This window comes from Somniosus microcephalus, chromosome 19 (genome assembly GCF_052327205.1).
Source record: "Somniosus microcephalus isolate GS21.2 chromosome 19, FLI_Smic_1.0, whole genome shotgun sequence".
Lineage (NCBI taxonomy): Eukaryota > Metazoa > Chordata > Chondrichthyes > Squaliformes > Somniosidae > Somniosus > Somniosus microcephalus.
The window spans coordinates 69,719,658-69,746,047 of NC_141005.1; the positions used below are offsets into that span (position 1 = coordinate 69,719,658).

The 26,390-nt window shown below is 46.8% G+C and overlaps 1 protein-coding gene across 2 annotated transcripts in view; it reads right to left on the bottom strand.

The window, feature by feature from the left end:
• Positions 1-26,390, bottom strand: part of gnaz (guanine nucleotide binding protein (G protein), alpha z polypeptide) — a 386,031-nt gene that overhangs the window by 245,100 nt on the left and 114,541 nt on the right. The gene's annotated exons all lie outside the window — the stretch shown is intronic.

Genomic DNA, 26,390 nt, shown 5'->3' on the forward strand with positions numbered 1-26,390 from the left:
TCCATACCCGTCTCCCCAGGGCTGGTAAAGTGGCCCCCCCCGACACTTAATCCTGCCGAAGCCGACGGGAATGATGTCACCACCGGCAGACAGAAGCCAAAATTCGTTGGGGGTGGTGGGGGGGTTCAGGCCGCCAGTGGGGACTCACAGAATTGGTCAGCAATTGGTGGGGGGGGGGGCACGGGGGCAAGGTATCCTTGTGTGGCTAGGAAGAACTATTTAACCTTTAAAAATTAAACCACAAGGAACTGTTTAAAAAAAAAAGTGACATCACCTACTTGGGCCAGTATTTGTACTGCCGACAGTTTTTGCTGGCGAGTTGGAGACTGTGCGAGCTGGCAGTCAAAATGGCGCGTGCCAATGACATAATCGGGATGCAACTTGCCATTGCCAATGAAATTGGACCCCTGACCCTCCGGCATGGGTGGCCTTCCTGTGCCTGAATTCAGGCAAGTTGAAATAGTTGCGGTGGGGCGGGGTGGGGGGGTGCGGGTACGTGTCAGGAATGCGGCGCGAACCCCTCCGCCCGTTTCATATGGTATTCCAACTGATGGTCCTAATCAACATGCTGGATAGCTTGTGTGTCTCTTGGAGTTAACCCTTTGTAAACTGAGCTTGACAATATATCAGTAAGATAATGTGAATTTATCCAAAAATCCCTTCTAGCCCAAATCAGTAAAAATCCCAAAATGTTACAATGGAAATAAAGAAGAATCCCAATTTACTGAGTATAATATTCAATACACTGAGAATTTGTAGGGGAGTGGCCAATATTTATCCCTGAATTAACATCTTAAAACAGATGATCTGGTCATTATCACATTGCTGTTTGTGGGAGCTTGCTGTGTGCAAATTGGCTGCCGCGTTTCCTACATTACAATATAGTGATTACACTTCAAAAAGTACTTCATTGGCTGTATAGCACTTTGGGACATCCTGAGGTTGTGAAAGGCGCTACAGAAATGCAAGACTTTCCTTCCTTCCTTTCTTTCCAGCAAGAGTGCATTAATGGTGTTAAAAAATTGAAATATTGGAACTGAAAGCAATAAATAAAATAATCTGACAGAATAGCTCTTGCTTCCTCTCTTGTAAGTCAACATGTACTTACAAGATAATCAATAAGTTCCTACAATATGCCCTTGAAATTATGCTGTTCAATTCTTAGCTGTTAATATCTAACAGATTGGTATGAATTTCCTTTGCTTTCCTTTCTTAATCGAGAGATTAAACCTGCTACAAATTGAACTTCATAAGAATATATTAAGTATGCTTTTATTGACACAGTGTAATTTCAAGGTTTATACAATCTACATAAGAACATAAGAATTAGGTGCAGGAGTAGGCCATTCATCCCTTTGAGCCTGTTACGCCATTCCGTAAGCTCATGGCTGATCAAGACCTGGGTGTCCTTGTGCACCAGTCGCTGAAGGTAAGCATGCAGGTGCAGCAGGCGGTTAAGAAGGCAAATGGTATGTTGGCCTTCATAGCGAGAGGGTTTGAGTACAGGAACAAGGATGTCTTGCTGCAGTTGTACAGGGCCTTGGTGAGACCACATCTTGAGTATTGTGTGCAGTTTTGGTCGCCTTATCTGAGGAAGGATATTCTTGCCATGGAAGGAGTTCAGCGAAGATTCACCAGGCTGATACCTGGGATGGCAGGAATGATGTATGAGGAGAGATTGGGTTGATTGGGCTTGTACTCGCTGGAGTTTAGAAGAATGAGAGGGGATCTCATTGAAACTTATAAAATTCTGGCAGGACTGGACAGACTAGATGCAGGGAGGATGTTCCCGATGGTCGGGGAATCCAGAACCAGGGGTCACAGTCTAAGGATAAGGGGTAGGCCTTTTAGGACAGAAATGAGGAGGAATTTCTTCACCCAGAGAGAGGTGAACCTGTGGAATTCTCTACCACAGAAGGCAGTAGAGGCCAATTCATTAAATATATTCAAGAAGGAGTTGGATATATTCCTTAAGGCTAAAGGAATCAAGGGGTATGGGGAGAAAGCAGGGACCGGGTACTGAACTTGGATGATCAGCCATGATCTCATTGAATGGCAGAGCAGGCTCGAGGGGCCGAATGGCCTACTCCTGCTCCTATCTTCTATGTCTATGTCTATGTCTTCTACCTCAACTCCACCTTCCCGCACTATCTCCATATCCCTTGATTCCCATTCATCAACAAAAAGGTATTTTAAAATCACATACTTCTCCATCCCCATTATGCTTTTCATTACATCCAACATATCACTTTCATATAGCTACCTTAAATTGTGAGGGCAGGGCAATTCAGATTACAAGCACTATTCCATGGATGGTCAACAACAGGCAAATTTGTAGCAGGGCAAAGTGGATGATGTCAGTCAGTATGCACCGTAGCCAGGATGGAACATGCCCTTCCATGAGAAAGTGCTCCTGCTAAGAACTGACAAAACTCATCACAAATGAGGCTACCATATCCTTGGTCGCCCCAGGATTCCAAACCTACGTTCCCTAACTTGGGAAACAAGAACTCTTACTGCTGTATACTACCAGACTTGCTAAGCATAGTTTCTGAAGCTGATCAAAGGTTTTAATAGGATATATTTAGGCTTTTGTTTCTCTGTAAACCTGCATTCCTATATTATGCAACGTCTATATGGATTTCAAAAATAATTGCTACTGGTAATTTGGTTTATGCAACCCCATGACCAGAGATGCACAAGTGCCTATTAATTGTAGCCAACAGCCTAATAGTCTGCTTCAGTTGGTTGCTGAGGGTTATGGGGAGCGGGCAGGAAAGTGGAGTTGAGGCCAAAATCGGATCAGCCAGGGGCTGAATGGCCTGCTCCTATTTCTTATGTTCTTATGTTCTTAAGCCTAAGAGAGCACAATCATTCCACATTATAGCCCTAGAATCTATTAATCGGCGGCAGCACCTGAGGAGGCGGCAAGGTTTAAAACAGCAGAGGAGAGGCAGTGTGGACCTAAGCGGCGGCACCTTCGGCGATTTCAACAACAACAAAAACCAAGGAGTGACGTCACAGGACAGCAGGTAGGCGATTGGTGGGTGAGTATTCGCGTTTTTTCTCTCTAAGCTAGGACTGTGGTTTAAACTAGGAGTGGGAAACAAAGCGCACTTTATTAAATTTATAACTTAACTAGTTAGCGCATAGCAGGATTAAAACAGAGTGTTAAACAGAGTGTTTTAATTGGGAATTTGGAAAGAGTGGGAATTTCTGCTAAGTATTGGGTATGTAGTAGATGTATAAAGTGAAATTTAGTTTAACATTTTGATTTTAACCTAGAACTTTAAAAACTGTAGTTAACAGAAACTGCCTGCCAGTGCAGTTAACTGTCCGCTAGCTGTAAGTATTTGCCTTGAATGGGTGCTAATCACCAGGAGCAGCGGAGCTGAGATAATTCTTGTAAATTGGGTGAGGCTCCTAGAGTATAGGAGTAAACAGGTCCGCAGAGCATAGAGCGGGATTAAAATGGAGTGCACTTAAACAGAGTGTTTTATTTGGAAATTTAGAAAGAGTGGGAATTTCGGAGAAGAGGGAGTAGGAATTGCTGCTCGAGGGGCCAAATGGCCTTCTCCTGCTCCTATTTTTTATGTTCTTATGTTTATGTTTTTAAACTAATTAATATAACTATAAATAGTTGTTGAATAAAGACTTTATCTTATTAAATAAAAAAAATAAGGTTAAACTAAGATATAGCAGGGTAGGTTGTGTGCCTGGACTGCAGTATGTGGAGTTTGTGGACAGCGAGACTGTCCCGAGCGAACACATCTGCAGTCGATGTCTCCATCTCGAATCTCTCCGGCTCAGAGTCATTGAGCTGGAGTGCGAGTTGGAGACACTCCGACACATAAGGGAGGGGGAGGAGTATCTGGACAGTTTGCTACAGACTTCAGTCACAACAAGTAGAGAGGTGTAGGATCAGAATGGGTTTGGTGTGACCGATAGTGTGCAGAGTAAGGGGAACCCAGGTAAGAAAGGGAACGAGGATCCACAGAAACTAATCCTATCCAACAGGTACAGTGTACTTGCTACCTGTGAGGATAAGGACTGTCGGAAGGACATCCAGAATGCAGACCATGGCACCTTGGAGCAGGAGGCTGTCCAAAGGAGGGAGGAGGAGGAGAGGAAGTGTAATGTGGTAGTTGTAGGGGATTCTATAATTAGGGGGACAGATAGAATCCTTTGTAAGCAAGATCGAGAGCTCCACATGGTATGTTGCCTACCTGGTGCCAGGGTGAGGGACATCTCGAACCAGCTTGAAAGGATATTGGAGAGGGAGGGAGAGGATCCAGTCATTGTGGTTCATGTTGGGACCAACAACATAGGGAAGAGTAGGCAAGAGATCCTGTTTGGGGAGTACCAGGAATTAGGAGCTAACTTAAAGAACAGGACCTCAGGGGTTACAATTTCTGGATTATTATCTGAGCCACGTGCAAATTGGCATAGTGATAAGCTGATTAGGGAAGTAAACACATGGCTAAAGGAGTGGTGTGGGAAAGAGGGGTTCCATTTCATGGGGCACTGGCACCAGTATTGGGACAGGAAGGACCTGTACCATTGGGATGGGCTCCACCTGAACCGGTCTGGGACCAGGGCCCTAGCGGAAAGGATAAATAGGGCAGCCACAAGGACTTTAAACGAGTAAATGGGCGGGGGAGGGCTCAGGTGGAAATTGTAGTGCAACTAGTCGTTCAAAAACAAATGAAAGGGAAGCGAGTAGAGTAGCAGTCAGAAATTGTACTTTAGACACTACAGGTAAAGGGAAAACTAAAAGATGTAAAGCGATTAAACTAGGAGTGAGAAATAAGAAACATGTGAATCAAGCATCAGAGCTGAAGGACAGGCTAGGGTGCGTGGCCCAAATAAGTGTTCTTTATACAAACACACGGAGTATCTATATATATAAAGCGGCTCTTCTGTCTGTCCCGATGTCTGTCTGTCCCGATGTCTGTCTGTCTGTGTTCTATACGTTTGAAAGTTACAGAGCGTACCGACGCGCGCGTCGCCTCAAAAGAAAGCTTGCGATTCCGGACCGGTCATAGGCGTATTTACGTTTCGGCCGGACAAAAACCGCGCCCGCGGTATCCGAAAAACGTTCAGCGTTCCGCTCATTAGCATCTCATTAGCGACCGTGTGACGTCGAGGTCGACCAATCGTACGGCGGGTTCCTGGCGCGTGCCATCCTACAGTTGAGTGTCGAGTGACTCGACGATTGACCAATCCTACGCTTCGGTGACCTGACCAGTCAACCAATCGGTGCGTGTGTGGGTGGGCCTTATCCTTCTGAACCGAGGTGAGTGGCCGCCATCTTGATTTTTCACGATTTTTTCCCCACACTTTCAGTGTGTTAGGGAAGTAAGGTAAATATTTGAATTATGTGTTAGGGAATTAATTAACAATTTATTTGAGTTTTATATTGTGTTTAGCAACCGCCCCCCCCTCCTCCTCACCCTCGCGCAGGGGGGACTCGGGGCCTGAAGCTCAAAAAATTTCTCTCTCTCTCTCTTTCTTCCCTCTCTCTCTCTCCTTCTCCTCTTCCCTCTCTCTCCTTCTCCTCTTCCCTCTCTCCTCTTCCCTCTCTCTCTCCTTCTCCTCTTCCCTGTCTCTCTCTACTTCCCCCTCTCAGGTTTCACGGTGTCGGCCGTAGCGCGGGCGGGCCGCCCGAAGTTTCCCGCTCGCTAACGGCCGCCAGGCCGCCCGCACTGACCGCGCATGCGCCGCCCGCACTGACCGTGCATGCGCCGCCCGCACTGACCGCGCATGCGCCGCCCGCGAGAGCCCGCTCCCAGCGCCGGCCGCCGCTCAGCATTCCTCGTCTGTGCTGAGTTAGCTGTTCCCAGCTGGTGGGGGAGCAAGATCGGTGTCCTTGATGGAGACGGGGTCGTGGGGGGGGTGGGGGGAGACAGTGATTACATCGGCGGGGGGGGGAGACAGTGATTACACGGGGGGAGACAGTGATTTCATGGGGGGGGGAGACAGTGATTTCACGGGGGGGGAGACAGTGATTACACGGGGGAGACAGTGATTACATGGGGGGGAGACATTGATTACACGGGAGACAGTGATTACATGGGGGGAGACAGTGATTACACGGGGGAGACAGTGATTACATGGGGGGGAGACAGTGATTACACGGGGGGAGACAGTGATTACACGGGGGGGAGACAGTGATTACACGGGGGAGACAGTGATTACACGGGGCGAGACAGTGATTTCACGGGGGGGGGGAGACAGTGATTACACGGGGGGAGACTGACTACACGGGGGGAGACAGTGATTACACGGGGGGAGACAGTGATTACACGGGGGGGGGAGACAGTGATTACATGGGGGGAGACAGTGATTACACGGGGGGGAGACAGTGATTACACGGGGGGGAGACAGTGATTACACAGGGGGGAGACAGTGATTACACGGGGGGGAGACAGTGATTACACGAGTGGGGAGTGTGAGGGGGGGAGTGTGAGGGAGAGGGGGAGGGAGTGTGAGGGGGGGGAGTGTGAGGGAGAGGGGGGGAGTGTGAGGGAGAGGGGGGGAGTGAGGGAGAGGGGGCGCTCTCTTCCCCCCCAGTCGCGCTCTCTCTTTCCCCCCCACTCGCTCTCGCTCTCTCTCCCCCCAGTCTCTCTCTCTCTTTCCCCCCCCGCTCGCTCTCTCTCTTTCCCCCCCGCTCGCTCTCTCTCTTACCCCCCCGCTCGCTCTCTTTCTTTCCCCCCCGCTCGCTCTCTCTCTTTCCCCCCCGCTCGCTCTCTCTCTTTCCCCCCCGCTCGCTCTCTCTCTTTCCCCCCCGCTCGCTCTCTCTCTTTCCCCCCCGCTCGCTCTCTCTCTTTCCCCCCCCCACTCTCTCTCTCTCTCTCTCTTTTTCCCCCCCCCCGCTCTCTCTCTCTCTTCACCCCCCCCCCCACTCGCTCGCTCTCTCTCTTCCAACAACAACATGCCCTCGAAAAAGCTTCGGCAACGCCGGGCTCCCCCAGCTAGTAAGGAATAAATTGAATGAACTGCAGGCACGAATTCAAATTGAAGGGTATGACATGGTAGCCATTACTGAGACATGGCTGCAGGACAGCCAGGACTGGGAACTAAATATACCAGGTTATAAGGTTTACAGGACAGATAGGGAAAATGGCAGAAGGGGAGGAGTAGCCTTAGTGATTAGGGATGAAATCACTTCAATGATAAGAGAGGATTTAAAGAGTGGTCTTCTCTTCTTAGGCAGTCCCTCGGAACCGAGGATGACTTGCTTCCACATTAAAAATGAGTTCTCAGGTGACTGATTAGTCCAATGCGGGACCTACAGTCTCTGTCACAGGTGGGGCAGACGGTGGTTGAAGGGGCGGGTGGGTGGGGTGCTTGGGTTGACATGTGCTCCTTGCGCTGCCTGCGCTTGGCTTCCGCTTTCTCCCGGCGAAGAGACTCGAGGTGTTCGGCGCCTTCCCGGATGCTTCTCCTCCACTTTGTGCGGTCTTGGGCCAGGGATTCCCAGGTGTCGGTGGGGATGTTACACTTTTTCAAGGAGGCTTTGAGGGTGTCCTTGAAGCGTTTCCTCTGCCCACCTGGGGCTCTTTTGCCGTGCCAGAGCTCCAAGTAGAGCGCTTGTTTTGGGAGTCTCGTATCGGGCATGCAGACAATGTGACCCATCCGGTCCATCGGAGCTGATTGAGCGTGGTCAATGCTTAGATGCTGGGTAAGGAGGTAAGGAGCCAGTGAAGACCTTATGGGTTGAATTAATAAATAGGAAAGGATTTAAGACTGTAGTGGGAGTAGTGTATAGGCCCCCTGGTAGCAGCTCTGAAGTGCTAGATTGTATAAATGCAGAGATTAGACATTTTGAGGGGCTGAGAATAGAACTTGGGAAGATAAAATGGGCAACAATATTGGCAAATAATGATGTAGAACGACAATGGGAAACATTTAAAACGGTGTTCAACAGAGTGCAGGAAAAATATATTCTGCCAAAAGGAAAGAACAAAAACTAAATGCTAATGAGACTCCATGGATGAATAAAGACATAAGGAAACAATTGAGGGTAAGGAAACATAGAAACATAGAAGATAGGAGCAGGAGTAGGCCATTCGGCCCCTCGAGCCTGCTCCGCCATTCAATGCGATCATGGCTGATCTTCCAAATTCAGTACCCGGTCCCTGCTTTCTCCCCATATCGTTTGATCCCTTTAGCCACAAGAAATATATCCAACTCCTTCTTGAATATATTTAATGAATTAGCCTCTACTGCCGTCTGTGGAAGAGAATTCCACAGGTTCACCACTCTCTGGGTGAAGAAATTCCTCCTCATCTCTGTCCTAAATGGCTTACCCCTTATCCTTAGACTGTGACCCCTGGTTCTGGACTCCCCGACCATCGGGAACATCCTTCCTGCATCTAGTCTGTCTACTCCTGTTAGAATTTTATAAGTTTCAATGAGATCCCCTCTCATTCTTCTAAACTCCAGCGAGTACAAGCCCAATCGACCCAATCTCTCCTCATACGCCATTCCTGCCATCCCAGGTATCAGCCTGGTGAATCTTTGCTGCACTCCTTCCATGGCAAGAATATCCTTCCTCAGATAAGGCGACCAAAAGTGCACACAATACTCAAGGTGTGGTCTCACCAAGGCCCTGTACAACTGCAGCAAGACATCCTTGTTCCTGTACTCAAACCCTCTCGCTACGAAGGCCAACATACCATTTGCCTTCTTAACCGCCTGCTGCACCTGCATGCTTACCTTCAGCGACTGGTGCACAAGGACACCCAGGTCTCGTTGCACTTCCCCTTCTCCCAATCTATTGCCATTCAGATAATAATCTGTCTTCTTGTTTTTGACACCAAAGTGGATAACCTCGCATTTATCCACGTTATATTGCATCTGCCATGCTTCTGCCCAATTACCCAACCTGTCCAAATCATACTGGAGTTTCTCGGCATCCTCCTCACAGCACACACACCCACCCAGCTTTGTGTCGTCTGCAGACTTGGAGATATTGGCCTAGAAATTGGGTTCTGGTCTTGCCAGGGCTGTAGCGCCAGAAAGTTTGCGCCAGCGGTAATGCGGCAGCGCCCGACGAAAATTCGGGTGCGCCGGGCCCAGACGGCGGCGGGCGCTAAAACCCTCCTTTAGCGCCTCAAAACGGGCGTGAACTTGGGTTTCCCGGCGCTAATCCCCCGCTGCGGCACCCGATGCGGTGCGGCAGGCGGGGGAACTGCAGGCCTCCTCCTCCTGTTAAGGAGGAGCTGCCTGCAGCCGACAACTGTCCGGCGGATTGACCCGACATCTGAGCCCGGCACCTCGGGGAAGTGCCGGGCTCGCATGAGACACTGATCAGGGCCGCGGGGGGGGAATGCAGGTGTCCGGGAAGGGAGGTGCGGGCAGGCGGCCGCCGGGAACGCGGCCGGCCGCCGCTCCACCTTTATGCGCCGGCGCACACTGGGGGAAGACTCTGTTGCCAGAGTCTTAGTTGCGCCTGCCACGGGCGAGGCGGGCGCAACTGAATTTCGGCTTGGGGCCGGGTTACCACGGCAACCGGGACGCTGCGCACACCGATGACGCCATCGGTGCCGGCGCAGCGCTACCGGTGCAACGCCGATTTAGGGCCCCAGGGAATTTCTCAACTGGCCATAACTCCGGCGCTAGGCCCTCTAGCGCCTCAAATGCGGCGCTAAGCCTACCGAATTTCTAGGCCATTACATCTAGTTCCCTCATCCAGATCATTAATATATATTGTGAATAGCTGGGATCCAAGGACTGATCCCTGCGGTACCCCACTAGTCACTGCCTGCCACTCGGAAAAAGAGCAGTTTATTCCAACTCTTTGCTTTCTGTCTGCCAACCAGTTCTCTATCCAAGTCAATACCTTGCCCCCAATCCCATGTGCCTTAACTTTACACGCTAACCTCTTATGTGGGACCTTATCGAAAGCCTTTTGAAAGTCCAAATACACCACATCCACTGGTTCTCCCTTATCTATTTTACCAGTTACATCCTCAAAAAATTCCAGTAGATTAGTCAAGCACGATTTACCTTTTGTAAATCCATGTTGACTTTGTCCGATCCGGTCACTGTTTTCCAGGTGCTCTGCTATTACATCTTTTATAATGGACTCTAGCATTTTCCCCACTACCGATGTCGTCAGGCTTACCGGTCTGTAATTCCCCGTTTTCCATCTACCACCTTTTTTGAACAGTGGGGTAACATTAGCTACCCACCAATCCACGGGTACTGTTCCAGAGTCTATCGAATTTTGGAAGATGACCAGCAATGCATCTACTATTTCTAGGGCCACTTCCTTAAGTACCCTAGGATGTAGATTATCAGGCCCTGGGGATTTATCGGCCTACATTAAGTACATAGACAGCAGAGGAGGACATGATAAGAGAGAATACGAAGGGATTAGGAGAGAAGTCAAAGAAACAATTAGGAAGGCAAAGAGTAACTATGAAATTAAATTATCAAGGAACATAAAACAAAATAGTAAAATATTTTACAGGCACATCAATAAAAAAAGGAAGGTTGGGATGGGAATAGGGCCATTAAGGGATGGACAGGACAATACCACAGGTAACGATAGGGAGATGGCAGAAATATTAAATCATTATTTCACTTCGGTATTTACCAGTGATATAGAACAGTTGGACATGACATTGGATGGTGAGATGAGTAATGAGATAAGTGCATCTAAAATAAAAAAGGGGATATATTAAATATACTAATCAAATTCAAAGAGGATAAAACCCCTGGTCCGGATGGATTGCATCCACGCATTTTAAAAGAATCTAGGGAAGAGATAGCAGAGGCATTACTACAGATATTTAATAATTCGTTAGGAAAAGGTGTAGTGCCAGAGGACTGGGGGATAGCTAACGTAATACCTATATTTAAGAAGGGGGATTGAACATGTCCAGGGAATTATAGACCTGTCAGCTTAACATCGGTGGTAGGAAAAATAATGGAATCCCTACTAAAGGAGAGAATAGAAGAACATCTTGAAACAAAAAATATAACAATGAATAGTCAATATGGATTTCAAAAGGGAAAATCTTGCTTGACCAACCTTATTGAATTTTTTGAAGAGGTAACAGAGAGAGTAGACGATGGTAATGCAGTAGATGTAATTTATCTAGATTTTCAAAAGGCCTTCGATAAGGTATCCCACAATAGATTAATGAATAAGGTCAGAAAATGCAGAGTCAGGAGTCAAGTAGCAGAATGGATTGCTAGCTGGCTTCAAGACGGAAAGCAGAAAGTGGGAGTAAAGGGTAGCTATTCACAGTGGCAGAAGGTGGGTACTGGTGTTCCACTGGGACCACTGCTGTTCACAATTTACATTAACGATTTAGACTTTGGAATCAAAAACACAATTTCTAAATTTGCAGATGATACCAAATTGGGGGGAATAGTCAATACTGGGGAGGACTGCAACAAAGTACAGCTAGGTCATGCCTGACAAACCTGGAGTCTATAATTGGCAAATTAAGTTCAACACACACAAATGTGAGGTATTACATTTTGGCAGCAAGAATAGGGAGGTCACTTATCACTTGGAGGGTGCGAGTCTAAGTGGGGTAGAGGAACAAAGGGATCTCGGAGTACAACTACACAAATCACTCAAAGTTGCGCCACAGGTTAGCAAGGCCATTAAAAATGCAAACGAAGCACTAGGGTTTATTTCTAGAGGGATAGAATTGAAAAGTATGGAAGTTATGCTAAACCTGTATCGAACCTTGGTTAAACCACACTTGGAGTACAGCGTGCAGTCTGGTTGCCATATTATAAAAAGGATATAGAGTCACTGGAGAGGGTGCAGAGAAGATTTACAAGGATGATACCAGAAATGCGAGGGTATACATATCAGGAAAGGATGAACAGGCTGGGTCTCTTGGCTCTTGAAAGAAGAAGGCTGAGGGGTGACCTAATAGTGGTCTATAAAATTATGAAAGGTTTTGATAGAGTGGATACAGAGAGAATGTTTCCACTTGTGGGGAAGAGCATAACTAGAGGCCATCAATATAAGATAGTCACCAAGAAATCCAATAGGGAATTCAGAAGAAACTACCCAGCGTGTGGTGAGAATGTGGAACTCGCTACTCGGGAGTGGTGGAAGCGAATAGTGTAGATACATTTAAGGGGAGGCTAGACAAGCATATGAGGGAGAAGGAATAGAGGGTTATGCTGATAGATTTAGATGACGAAAGACGGGAGGAGGCTCGAGTGGAGCATAAACACCGGCATGGACTGGTTGGGCCGAATGGCCTGTTTCTGTGCTGTATATCCTATGTAATCCTATGTAAAGCATGCCGGAAATCCCAAAGAAACTAATATTGAATCGGGGACAGGAACTCAATAAAATTAACGTAGGTAAAATGACAGTAATAAAGAAAATAATGGCACTAAAGAGTGACAAATCCCCAGGACCAGATGGTTTCCATCCCAGGGTTTTAAAGGAAGTAGGTGAGCACATTGCAGATGCCCTAACTATAATCTTCCAACATTCTGACAAAGGGTCACAGATCTGAAAACTTGGGCTGGATTTTCCCTGCGGAGGCGGGATGGCGGCGGGAGAGCTGGTTAGCGGCTCCCATCTGCAGCCGCTTTCTCAAAAAGGTTTTCCACAGATTAGCCATCTTAAGCCCGCCCTGTGGGATTCCTGGCCAATTAATAGGAAGTGGGACTGATGACGTCATTTGACGACGTGTCATCAGCCGGTTTCCTTAAAGGGACCACGGCCACATTGATTTTGACAGTTGTGCTGTCAGTGTTCTGCAGCATTGAGGTGCTGCAAACACTGACCAGCACTGCACAAAGGTGCACATCTGCACCCAGGCTCACACATGACTCCATATGCTTATGGAGGGAGTCAGAGTCACAGCATGCAGGGAGATTCTTTTCCCTTCCCATGGGTGGAAGAGACCTCCCCAGGAGATCAACGCAGCCTGGTTGCACATTGCACAGGAGGACACAAGCAGGGATGCCATCAGGAGTGCCTGGCTGCAGTGGCACCAACCTTTCAAGATCTTAGTAGATTACAAAATGTTACTGCAATGCCACACTCAAACTCACCCTGCTGTGCCACTCATCGTATCCCCACCACTCTGCCTTCCCTAACCTACTCCTGCACATCCTTTCTCACACCAACTTACCTTGCACCTCCACCCATCCCTCTATATCTACATTATCACTCCCCAATCTCACTAGTCACCCCTCACACTCACCCTCATCCTCCTGCGAGCATACCAAATAACAACACACAAGGGTAGGCACTTGAGAGGCTTAGCCAATGTTCATGTGAAGTTTCTGGTAATGTGTTGTCATACAGTGAAATCTATATTTTCAACACTTCACCTTATTGGACAGATCTGTGCGCACCTTGAGAAGTGTCTTACTGAGTTCCAGTAAATGTTGAGAGATAACCACCCCCCCCACCGCCGCCGCCCCCCCGCTATAGTGATGAGTGTGCATGGAATGGCTTGGACATTAATGGGATGCTTCACAGTGCTGGTGTGGGATGGTGTCAACCTGGCACATCATGTGGCAGCCAGGGTTTACAGCGTCAAATGAAGTAAATCTGGCCATGGTGATGCCATCGCTGGCCTCCCGGGCAGCAATGTTGTCAGGGGCTGATGCCCTGTGTCCTATGCAGCATCAGATGATGGCGGAGAAGGTTGGGGATGTTGTTGGTGATGTTGGTGTGCCTGGTGTTGGGGCTGATCGTGGAAAGATTCAAAGGGCCAAGGTGTGATTTTTTCAATGGCTCCGATGTTGCTGCAATAGATGGCAGCTGTAGGTGAGATGACAGAAGTGATCTGTCAATAGTGAAAGAGGTTGTTCCAATGAGGTGGCACTGGATATAGATTTGGCTCTAAACACTTGCAAGCTAAAGAAATCTCTATATGTCTTACAAATGCAGTAACCAACAGTTTCTGAACTCTGAAACGTAACAGCAGCAACACGGTTTCCATTATACCACTTCTGCAGCCGTCAGGCTATCAGATAAATCAAAGCAGACTCAACTCACGACAAGGTGAGCTGGCGTGTTCCCCAAGCAGCGGTTAACCCGTGGGGAGCACGCAAAATTGCAAGGTAGGCTCAAAATAGCATTAAATTGGCTGTTAACAAGCCATTTAATGATATAAATTGTTTCCCCTGTCGCTTGCTGTCGGGTCAGTTCTGCACAAACAGACCCGACACCTGGGAGACTCGCGTGGAGGCAGGTTGACAGCAGGTTTCCTACCCGCTGTCAACTTCGCTATTTTGACAGCGGACCCGCCTCCAAACCAGCACTCTGAGCGCTGGCAAAATCCAGCCCATTAACTCTGTTTCTCTCTCCACGGATGCTGCCTGACTTGCTGAGTGTTTCCATCATTTTCTGTTGTTATTTATAATCTTCCAAAGTTCTCTAGATTCAGGAACTGTCCCTTTAGATTGGAAAATTGTGCATGTCACTCCGCTTTTTAAGAATGGCGAGAGAGGGATACCGGGGAATTATAGACCAGTTAGCCTAACATCTGTTATTGGGAAATTGCTGGAGTCTATAATTAAGAATAGAGTGACTGAACATCTTGAAAATTTTCAGTTGCTCAGAGAGAGCCAGCATGGATTTGTGAAAGCTAGGTCATGCCTGACAAACCTGATTGAATTTTTTGAAGAGGTGACTATAGTAGTTGACCATAGTTTGCAGACGACACAAAGCTGGGTGGGCGTGTGTGCTGTGAGGAGGATGCAGAGAAACTCCAGTACGATTTGGACAGGTTGGGTGATTGGGCAGATGCATGGCAAATGCAGTATAATGTGGATAAATGCGAGGTTATCCACTTCGGTGGCAAAAACAGGAAGACAGATTATTATCTGAACGGCAATAGATTGGGAAAAAGAGAAGTGCAACGAGACCTAGGTGTCCTTGTGCACCAGTCGCTGTAGGTAAGCATGCAGGTGCAGCAGGCGGTTAAGAAAGCAAATGGTATGTTGGCCTTCATAGCGAGAGGATTTGAGTACAGGAGCAAGGATGTCTTGCTGCAGTTGTACAGGGCCTTGGTGAGACCACACCTTGAGTATTGTGTGCAGTTTTGGTCGCCTTATCTAAGGAAGGATGTTCTTGCCATGGAGAGAGTGCAGCGAAGATTCACCAGACTGATATCTGGGATGGCAGGAATGACGTATGAGGAGAGATTGGGTCAATTAGGCCTATATTCGCTAGAGTTTAGAAGAATGAGAGGGGATCTCATTGAAACTTATAAAATTCTAACAGGACTAGACAGACTAGATGCAGGAAGGATATTCCCGATGGCGGGGAGTCCAGAACCAGGGGTCACAGTCTAAGGATAAGGGGTAAGCCATTTAGGACTGAGATGAGGAGGAATTTCTTCACCCAGAGAGTGGTGAACCTGTGGAATTCTCTGCCACATAGGGCAGTTGAGGCCAATTCATTAAATATATTCAAGAAGGAGTTGGATATATTTCTTGTGGCTAAAGGGATCAAGGGATATGGGGAGAAAGCAGGGACAGAGTACTGAATTTAATAATAATAATTCAACTTTATTGTCATTGCACAAGTACATGAACAACGAAATGTGATCTTGCAAGCTCCCATGACTGGGAGAAGCAAAGCCGCTGCGTCGGTGCGCGCCGCCATTCCATTTCCACCATTCCTCCTGTCCGACAATCTTCAGCCCAACGCCCGGGCCTGCTCACCAGCCGCTCCTCCCGGGGCTCCTTCCGTGACCTTCTCACCAACCGCCCCTCCTCGGGGCTCCTTCCGTGACCTTCTGCACCTGGTCTTCCCTGATGGTCACCCCTCCAGGTACTAACCAGGCCTGGCTCTAGCTTAGCTTCCAAGCCTTGCCAGTGACCCTGTCCCTAGTCCCCAGTCCCAGGAACAGAACCAGGATGATCAGCCATGATCTCATTAAATGGCGGAGCGGGCTCGAGGGGCCAAATGGCCTTTTCCTGCTCCTATCTTCTATGTTTCTATGTTTGACAGGGGAGTGTCTATGGTTGTTATTTATATGGACTTCCAGAAGGCATTTGATAACGTCCCACATAAGAGACTGTTATCTAAGGTAGAAGCCCAGGGAGTTGAAGGCATATTATTGACCTGGTTAGGAAATTGACTGAGCAGCAGGAGACAGAGAGTAGGGATAATGGCTAGATACTCAAATTGGCAGGATGTGAGTAGTGGTGTCCCGCAGGGATCCATGTTGGGGCCTCAACAATTCACAATATTTATTAACTAATTAGATGACGGCATAGAAAGTCATATATCCAAATTTGTCGATGACACAAAGATAGGTGGCATTGTAGGCAGTGTAGATAAAAGCATAAAATTACAAAGGGATGTTGATAGATTAAGTGAATGGGCAAAGCTGTGTAAAATGGATTTCAATGTAGGCAAATGCGCGGTCATCCACTTTGGACCGAAAAAGGATAGATCAGAGTACTTTCTAAATGGTAAAAAGCTAAAAACAGTGGTTGTCCAAAGAGACCTGGGGTCCAGGTGCATAGATCATTAAAAAGTCATGACAGGTACAGAAAATAATCAAAAAGTCTAATGGAATGCTGGCCTTTATATCTAGAGGACTAGGGTACAAGGGGGCAGAAATTATGCTGAATATATACAAAACCCTGGTTAGACCACACCTGGAGTACTGTGAGCAGTTCTGGGCACCACGCCTTAGGAAGGATATATTGGCCTTGGAGGGAGTGCAGTGTAGGTTTACCAGAATGATACCAGACTGAAGTTACGAGGAGAGATTATACAAACTAGGGTTGTATTCCCAAGAATTTAGAAGGTTAAGGGTGATCTGATCGAAGTTTTCAGGATATTAAGGGGAACAGATAGGGTAGATAGAGAGAAACTATTTCCGCTGGTTGGGGATTCTAGGACTAGAGGGCATAGTCTAAAAATTATTAGCCAGACCTTTCAGGAGTGAAGTTAGGAAACACTATTACACACAAAGGGTGGTAGAGGTTTGGAACTCTCTTCCACAAACGGCAATTGATGCTAGATCAATTTTTAATTTTAAATTGGAGATTGATAGCTTTTTGTTAACCAAAGGTATTAAGAGATATGGGTCAAAGGCAGGTATATGGAGTTAGGTGGCAGATCAGCCATGATCTCACCGAATGGCGGAACAGGCTCGAGGGGCTGAATGGCCTATTCCTGTTCCTGTGTTCCTAATGGATTTCTGAAACACAATGCAGTCCAGTATATGAAAATGCATATTTTAGTAACATTAAAGATAGAACTTTAATATATATGGCACTTTATCAAATTCTCAAAATGTCCAAAAGTACTTCACAACCGTTGTTGCGAAGTTTCTGTTGTTATGTAGGCAAACACAGCAGGCAATTTGCGTACAGCAAGGCTCCACAAATAGATCTGTTTTTAGTGATGTTGGTTCAGGGAGCGATATTGACCAGGACACCAGGAGAACTCCCTGCTCTTCTTGGAATAGTGCCATGGGATCTTTTACATCCACCTGAGAGGGCGGAACGTGCCTCGGTTTTACATCTCACCCAAAAGACAGCACCTCCGACAGTTCAGCATTCCCTCAGTACTCCACTGAAGTGTAAGCCTGGATTACATGCTCAATCCATAGTGGGACTTGAACCCACTATCTTCTGACTCTGAGACAGGAATACTCCCAACTGAGCCAAGCTGATATTAAAGAGGTTTCCCAACACTGCTGCTGTGTAAATGGAACATGAAGGTAATTGGAAAGCATAAAATTAAATTATTGAAACCTTTGAAGATGCAAAATATTGGACTGGAGAGTCAAGATTTAGACCCAGCTACAGCACTTATTCTGCCAGCACTAAATTATGAACATGCCACCTGATCTTGTGTAGCGAACAATCTGTATGTCGAATACCAATAAATATGCTTTATTAAACCGTATGGCTCTCGTAACAACATATTTCTGGTGCCAACTATATGGAATTCTGTTTTTTCTTCTATTAATGTCACACCAGTGAAACTAATGTATGCAATACATCAACTAAACACCCTACTGTATGGGTGCTCCAGTGATGCCACAGGAATAACCGGCAGTCAATCAGAGTATACCGTGTCCTGTGCTCCTTCTGTCTCACTATTGGTCTCTCCTCTTTTGGTAATTGCACCCTGATCCTCTGGAAGTTCTGCCATAGATCCTTCCACCCTTCCAGCTTTCAGAAAACCTTCTCTTTTTCTCCCTTCTGCTTGGAGTTCACTATCTTTCCTCCACCTCATAAAAGGCTTTTTGAGATTTTTGAACACGAGGAATGCTTTAGAAATGTATGTAATTGCTCTTGTTTATTTCAGGATAAGAGTTAATACTAACAAACGGGTAGAGTTTCCACTAGTTTGCGCTAGTTTTATCAGCACAACCCGAGTGAATTGGCCAAACCAGCGCAAAAGATCGGGGAATTAAGTAAATTGATTTTCTGTGATCTTTAACGCTGGTTCAAAAATAATTTTTTCCCATAGCCAGCCCGCCCATAAAACTGGCCACGCACCCACCTCGAAATAATGTGTATATTGAGTTTCAGCCATTCTTGGAGGCTCTGCAAATTAAGCTCATTTTCTTAGGCGTGTAGGCACGAGTAGGCACATTTTAGCATGTTAAAAAATGTTTCATTTATTAAGAAACTGACGAGTGTACACCAATGAAACTAGTAAATTGTAGTGTATGTACCTTTAAGGGGAGAACTACTTTTTACAGCTCCTGTATACTGTAGTACCGGCAGTGACCACACTTGTATATAAACCCTGAGTAGGGATCTGTACTGTTAGTTTTTGGGTGACTCTCATCCAGTAAACACCTGTTGATTGTTCCTCTGCAGTCTCTGTCGATTTATTGAAGGACACCATACATCAAGATTCACGGATTTAACATTGGCGACAAGTGGATTCAAAACTACCTGCAACTCTGCATCACCTCCCAGGGATTCGCTCCTGGAGAGCAGTGAAAGGGGAAGGCTGAGTCCAGAAGTGCGGGCGTCGACCATCCAGAGAGGACTTGAGCATCGCAGAGGAGGCTGTGGAGAGCTGGACTTGGTTCTCCAGTCGTGACAATCCACCGCAGCGGGCTGGCAGCAGGTACGGCGCAGACCCTTCCCGGACAGCGGCGGCTGGAGCCGACCGACGGCACAGAAAAAGGCCGAGTAGCGTCGACGGGGTAAGAGAGAGGGTAAAGCGCACAGGGCGCAGCCGGGGTTGAAGACCGAGCGGCGTCAACGAGAGAGGGTAAAGCGCACAGGGCGCAGCCGGGGTTGAAGACCGAGCGGCGTCGACGGAAAAAAAAAGAGAGAGAGGGTAAAGCGCACAGGGCGCAGCCGGGGTTCAGGACCGAGCGGCGTCAATGAGAGAGGCGCGCAGGAAAATGCGCAGAGCGCAGCCGGTGTTAAAGGGCTGAGCAGCGTCCGTGGGAGAAGAAAGGAAAGCGCGGGAGACGCCATTTTGAGCCAGCGGAGAAGAAGGGAGAGCACGGGAGACGCCATTTTTAGCCAGTCTAACCACACCCAGGGATGCCAAAGAGTGGCAGTGTCACAGTGTTCGATAATGAAGTCGAAGATTGGGTGACATATGTAGAACGCATAGAAGTGTACTGCAAGGCGAATGAAGTGCCAGATGCCAGGAAAGCACTGGTATTGTTGAATTCCATGGGTGCAAAAACGTATGGCTTACTGCGAAACCTAGTAACCCAGAGAAATCAGTGGAAAAGGATTTTGAAAGCATAGTGGCAATCCTACAGGACCACTTAAACCCCACACCGCTGCTGATAGCAGAAAGATTTAAGTTTCACAAAAGGAACCAGCATAAAGACGAAAGTAATGCTGAGTATTTAACGGAACTGCGCAAGCTATCGAAACACTGCCAGTTTGGAACGTGACTAGCAGATACTTTAAGGGACAAGTTTGTGTGTGGGCTTCAAAGTGAAGGAACCCAGAAACGGCTTCTATCAGAAAAGGATCTTACGCTGGACAAGGCTTTCAGCATGGCAGTATCACACGAAGCAGCCGCACGGGGCGCTGCAGAGATACAACGGAGACCGCAAGAATATGGCACAAATGAAATGTCATATGGAGCAGTGAAGTGTTATCGCTGCGGCAGAACAACACACGACCATAAGGATTGTTGGTTCAAGGACCAAGTGTGCAGACAGTGTGGAAAAGTAGGACACATAGCAAGAGTCTGCAGGTCGGGAAAGAAAACCAGCAGCAAGAAATCTCCACAGGAGAAGTACAAAAAGGTACATAAGGTGACGGAGAGTAGTTCAGACAAACAGAAAAGTGATACAGACTCCGAAAGCAAGGAGCTGGGTTGTCTGAAACTACATAGTGTAATCAAAATGGAGGATCACCAAACTATCTGGGTCACGCTCAAGATAGACGGAGTCCAAGTGAAAATGGAATTGGACACAGGATCAGCCCTAACAGTCATAAACCGAAGGGACTACAAGCAACTATTCTCACATATACCCTTGAGAGATACAGAGATTGTCTTGAAGACGTACACGGGGCAAAAAGTCTACCCCAAAGGAAAAATAAGGGTGAACGTGATATACAACGGCAAGGAAACACCAAAAATGGACCTATATGTATTGCCAGATGGAGGACCACCACTACTAGGACGTGAATGGATCCGGAAGATACAGTTAGATTGGCATGCCATACAAGCACTGACGGTAGATGCCAAAAAGGATGACGACGTCACACCTGGACGACTGTCAAAAATGCTAACTGACGCACAAGAAGTGTTCCAGGAGGGACTCGGAACACTAAAAGGCATAACAGCGATGATCAAAATAGAGGAAAATGCAAGCCCAAAGTTTTTTAAGGCCAGACTGGTGCCTTATGCGATCCGCCCAGCCGTCGAAGCAGAGCTGGAAGGTTTGGAACGTTCTGGAGTACTGTCCAAAATGGACTGGAGTGAGTGGGCTACACCCATCGTTCCTGTAATGAAGAGGTCGTTGAGTAATACGCCTGGGGAACCAAAGAAGGTTCGCATCTGTGGGGACTTTAAGGTGACAGTGAACCCAGTCCTTCACACGGTACAATATCCGCTTCTGCGGATTGAAGATATTTTCGCCTCGCTATCTGGAGGAAAACGCTTCACTAAGATTGATCTGGCCCAGGCGTACCTGCAAATGGAGGTAGAAGAAGCCTCGAAACAGTACCTCACGATCAACACTCACAAAGGTCTCTACCAATACAACCGGCTGGTGTTCGGGGTAGCATCAGCTCCGGCTATTTGGCAAAGGGCAATGGATCAAGTCCTGCAAGAGATTCCAGGGACCCAGTGTTATTTGGACGACATCCTGGTCACGGGCGAAAATGACAGTGATCACCTCGCCAACCTGGAGCAGGTGCTCACTAGATTGAAGGAATATGGGCTCCGAGCTAATCGCCACAAATGCGAGTTTTTCCAGAAGCAGATCTCGTATTGTGGCCACGTTATTGATGAAGAGGGGTTACATAAGTCCCCTGAAAAGATTGAGGCAGTAGTCAAGGCTCCAGCACCGGAAAATGTGTCACAACTGAGGTCGTTCCTCGGGCTGGTGAACTACTGCCATAAGTTCTTGCCGAATTTGTCTACAGTACTACACCCACTGAACACCCTACTGCAAACAGGGGTACCATGGAAGTGGAATGACAAATGTAAACGAGCTTTCCAGAAGTGCAAAGAATTGATCACATCAAAAGAGGTGTTGGCTCATTTCAACCCAGCACTACCAATTCGGCTGGCGTGTGATGCATCACCCTATGGTATTGGAGCGGTGCTGTCGCACAAATTCCCAGACGGCTTGGAGAGGCCAGTAGCCTTTGCGTCTCGGTCACTAACCTCAGCTGAGCGTAACTACGCCCAGATTGACAGGGAGGCCCTCAGCCTAGTGTGGGGAGTGAAAAAGTTCAACCACTATCTGCACAGGCAGAAGTTCACCTTGCTGACTGACCACCAACCACTTGTCTCCATCTTTAATCCAAAGAAGGGCGTTCCGGTGATGACTGCGCAACGGCTACAAAGATGGTCCCTTTTTCTAGGGGCGAACCAATATGAAATAGAGTATAAGGGGGCACGAAACAGCATGGAATCGCTGATGGGCTATCACGCCTGCCACTGCCTACTGCGGAGGAAGCACCAGCAGTGGACCCTGTCGAAATATTTTATTCAACTATAATTGAACGCTTGCCAGTAACTAACGCGGATATAGAGAAGGAGACCTGAAATGACCCGACACTGTCTCGGGTATATGATTTGACGGTGAAGGGATGGCCAACACATGGCGACTCACTGTTGCCAGCATTCTCATCCAGAAGAGAACAGCTGTCAGTATGCCAGGGGACCTTGATGTGTGGATCCCGAGTGGTAATTCCACCCAAGTTAAGGGAGAGAGTGCTCAATGAGCTTCACGAAGGCCATCTGGGAGGAGTGAAAATGAAAAGCCTTGCTAGGGCTTATGTGTGGTGGCCGGGGATCGATCAGCAAATCGAGGACCTGACAAAGAGCTGCTCAGGATGCCAGAAGGTCCAAAATGCACCATCACATGCCCCTCTACACCCATGGGAGTGGCCCTCCTCTCCATGGCAATGGGTGCATATTGATTTTACTGATCCATTCATGGACTCAATGTTCTTAATAGCCGTGGATGCGCACTCGAAATGGCCTGAGGTGATCAAAATGTCCTCCACCATCACGGAGAAAACGATTGCAGTCCTACAGACCATATCTGCCAGGAACGGCTTGCCAGAGCAGATTTGCTCTGATAACGGACCACAGTTTGTGTCCGAAGAGTTTCGGAAATTTATGAGAAGGAATTGGGTAAGGCATTACACATCCGCCCCGTATCATCCAGCCACAAATGGATTGGCTGAGAGGTTCGTACAAACCTTTAAAAAGGCAGTAAGGGCCATGTGCGATGACGACATTCCACTGCAGCATAAGGTGGACAATTTCCTGTTAGCCTACAGAAATGCGACACATGCAGTTACCAACCAGACCCCAGCCATGATGTTCTTTAACGGAAGGTTGAGATCTCGTCTGGATTTGCTCAGACCAAATGTACGAAGAAATGTTGAGAATAAGCAATTCCAGCACATCAATGAGAAGCCGACAAGGAGCTTCAATGTAGGGCAACCAGTCTTGGCCCCTGACTACCGAACAGAGAAATGGCAACCAGGAACGATATGCACACGGCAGGGGCCACTAATGTACACAGTGGATGTTGGGGAGAACATTGTGAGACGCCATGTCGACCAGATCCTAGCGTCACAGGAATGAGTCAACCCCATGTCTCGCGTACCTGGTGATGAACCCGACATACAGGTCGCATCTACCCCAGAAACAGTAGCATCGGAAGCTGATGAACCAACCGACGACAGGGGGGCAGAATCGCCTCCGCACCAAGAGTAAGACACTCAGGAAAGGCGCTATCCAGAAAGGATCAGGAAGTCGCCCCAAAGACTGAATTTATAAATGGACTATTTTCTGTTAATGTTGCATGTTAAAAGTGTTAATTGTTAAATGAATGTTATGGTACTGTTAATCTAAAAGGGGAGGAATTGTAGTGTATGCACCTTTAAGGGGAGAACTACTTTTTACAGCTCCTGTATACTGTAGTACCGGCAGTGACCACACCTGTATATAAACCCTGAGTAGGGATCTGTACTGTTAGTTTTTGGGTGACTCTCATCCAGTAAACTCCTGTTGATTGTTCCTCTGCAGTCTCTGTCGATTTATTGAAGGACACCATACATCAAGATTCACGGATTTAACATAAATGATTCAGAATAGTTTTTTTAAAGTCATTACTCGCAGGTGGAGGACTAGACACTCTTATTAAAAAAAGCTTATATTTTGTGATAAACCCATTTTCAGCTGTATTAATAAAACTACACCAGGTCACCACTGTTAAACACATCAAGGAATATTTTTTAATGCAAAGATTTAAAAAATTACGTTCCATTATGCTGGTTCACGGAAAACCTCAAGTTCGTCAACTTCCCGGGCTACCATCTCAAGCTGGGTCAGGAAGTATGGAACTTTTGGTCCTATTCGATCCTGAGCTCAGTTTCCTCCCTCACGTCCGCTCTGTTATCAAAACTGTTTTCTTCCGCCTCTACAAAGTTGCCTGCCTCCATCTCTGTCTCTCCCCATCTGCTGCAAAAATCTTAGTCCATACTTTCATCAACTCTTCAACACTCTTTCAGCTGGCCCACCCACACCAGCCCTCCACAAGCTTCAACTCATCCACAACGCCACACCCTGTATCCTCAACTACACTAAGTCTCGCTTTTCCATCACCTGTCCTCACAAAACTCCACTGGCTCCCCATTCCCCAACAGTAGGGTTGACAACTCCAGTTGGTAGTATACCTGGAAGTTTCATCACATGACCTCCCGCCTCCAACCGTTCTGTGTGGGCAAAGTTTTTTTTCTCATCTTCAATATTTTTATAACTAATGAACAAGTGTTCAAAGAAAATGAAAAACAAACAGCAGCAGTGTCTATGAGATTAATCTTTAATTCCTGGAGACTGCAGGAGGCTTGGCAACCCTACCCAACATGTCAATTTTAAAACTCTTATTCTTGTGTTGAAAACCCAGTTTGCCTCACCCACACAACTTTAGTGATCGCTTCCTGCCTTATGCTCCTTTACGCACCCATTGCTCCTCTAACACCAGACTTCTCCTTGTCCCTCACTCTTCCACTCCGACATTATTGGCCTCTTGTTTAGTCCCTACACTCCTGGATTTCTCTACCCACTTCCCTCTGCCTTACCCCCTCCTTCCCTGCTTTCAAAAACCTCTGCAAGATCCTCCTCTTCAACTGTGCCTTCAGTTCCTCATTCTAGTCTCTGCATTCACCTTCCACTTCTCATACATATTTTCTCCTAATTGTAACTGGCCGTGAGACGTGTACGAGGGGAGCTGTATAATTAAGAGGTACATAGCTGTTTGGAATTATTCAGGCCTTGTTTATCTGAAGATGTAGATGCAATTATTTTGGAACTGAAACACCCAATATAATATGGACATGTTTCTTTTTTTTGGCTCTATTACATCAATAGCAAAAAATAAAATTAGATGTATAGTACCGACACTGCTGCTGTGGGCTAGATAGCCTCCTTCTGTGCTGTAATTTCCATTATTCTATCAAGAATGGTAGTAACAGGACTGGAATAAATCATTGTAGCTCGTTTGGTTGGCCACAAAGGTTGAAAAATACCACACACTATTCTGTCTTTCATACCCTCAATTTATTTTCCTACCAAATATCTTCCCAGTTCTCTTGGATTTAATAGCACTATCCTCCACTATCTCGCAGGCTCTGTCCCATATATTCATCACCTTCTGCGAAAGTAATTAAATCAATAAAACTAATACTGGTGATTTTTCATGTATGGATAGCAATGAATAATTATTGATCGTGTATGGTACTATTTATTGGTACACTCGGCGTATTGCTAAAACCGAAGGATTAAAGTTCAACAGATGTATGTGGCCAGTTGAAGCTACGATTATTTTACTGGTTGAACTGACAGCTTCTGCCTTAGATGATAATTTGTCATTCGCTCTACAGATTACATGGACAAGGTGTCAAGGGCAGACGGTCTTCGACACTCATCAAATAACTCTTGAATCTATGTAAGATAGTGCTGCCATGCACAGCAGCATTCGGTAGCCAGGGTTTAAGAGCTGATTAGCTGGTTGCCGGGAAATGGGAGATTGTCACCATGCTGCCCTGAGAAACTGGAGCTATAGCAACCAGCCAGATTGGAACAAGCCAAAGGAGTGGGGAGAGAGCTGAAAAGGGTGGGGTGTCGTGGGGAGGTGGGGGGCAGTAAGATGTCCACCTGTTTATTTGTTCTGTAAAACGAACTGTGGCCTCCAATAGTGACAGTGGCAAATTGATCAAGGTTTAATTCCTCACCCAAACTCATCCACTTCAGTAACCATGGTAATAGTTACTGTAATGTGTTGCACTAAAGCTCAGCTGACTCACAGAGTAATCTCTGTTCATCTGGCAAATAGCGCATGAAATATTTGATAAGAAAACTAAGGGTGCTGCTTAACTCTTTCACTAGCAGAAAGCTAAAGTGTTGCACATTTGGCTTTGAACCAATCATTCAAGGCAAAACATTAACCCAAATTAATCTCATACAGTGATCTTTCTTTTATGCAATCAATAATATTTCAGGTCATGTAGCAATGGAGCACACCTGAAACATTACTGATTGCACAAAAGTCCTCACACAATACTTCAAACACCCCTTTCAATATTCTGACAATTGAGCGCTTACTGCTACTATTGAAAGTGATGCACTGCAATTTAAATATACTAGAAGCAATAAAAATACTAAATGGTTTATTAAAGTGAAAACAACTAACTTCAAACATCACTTTTTAGGGAATGAGTTGTTA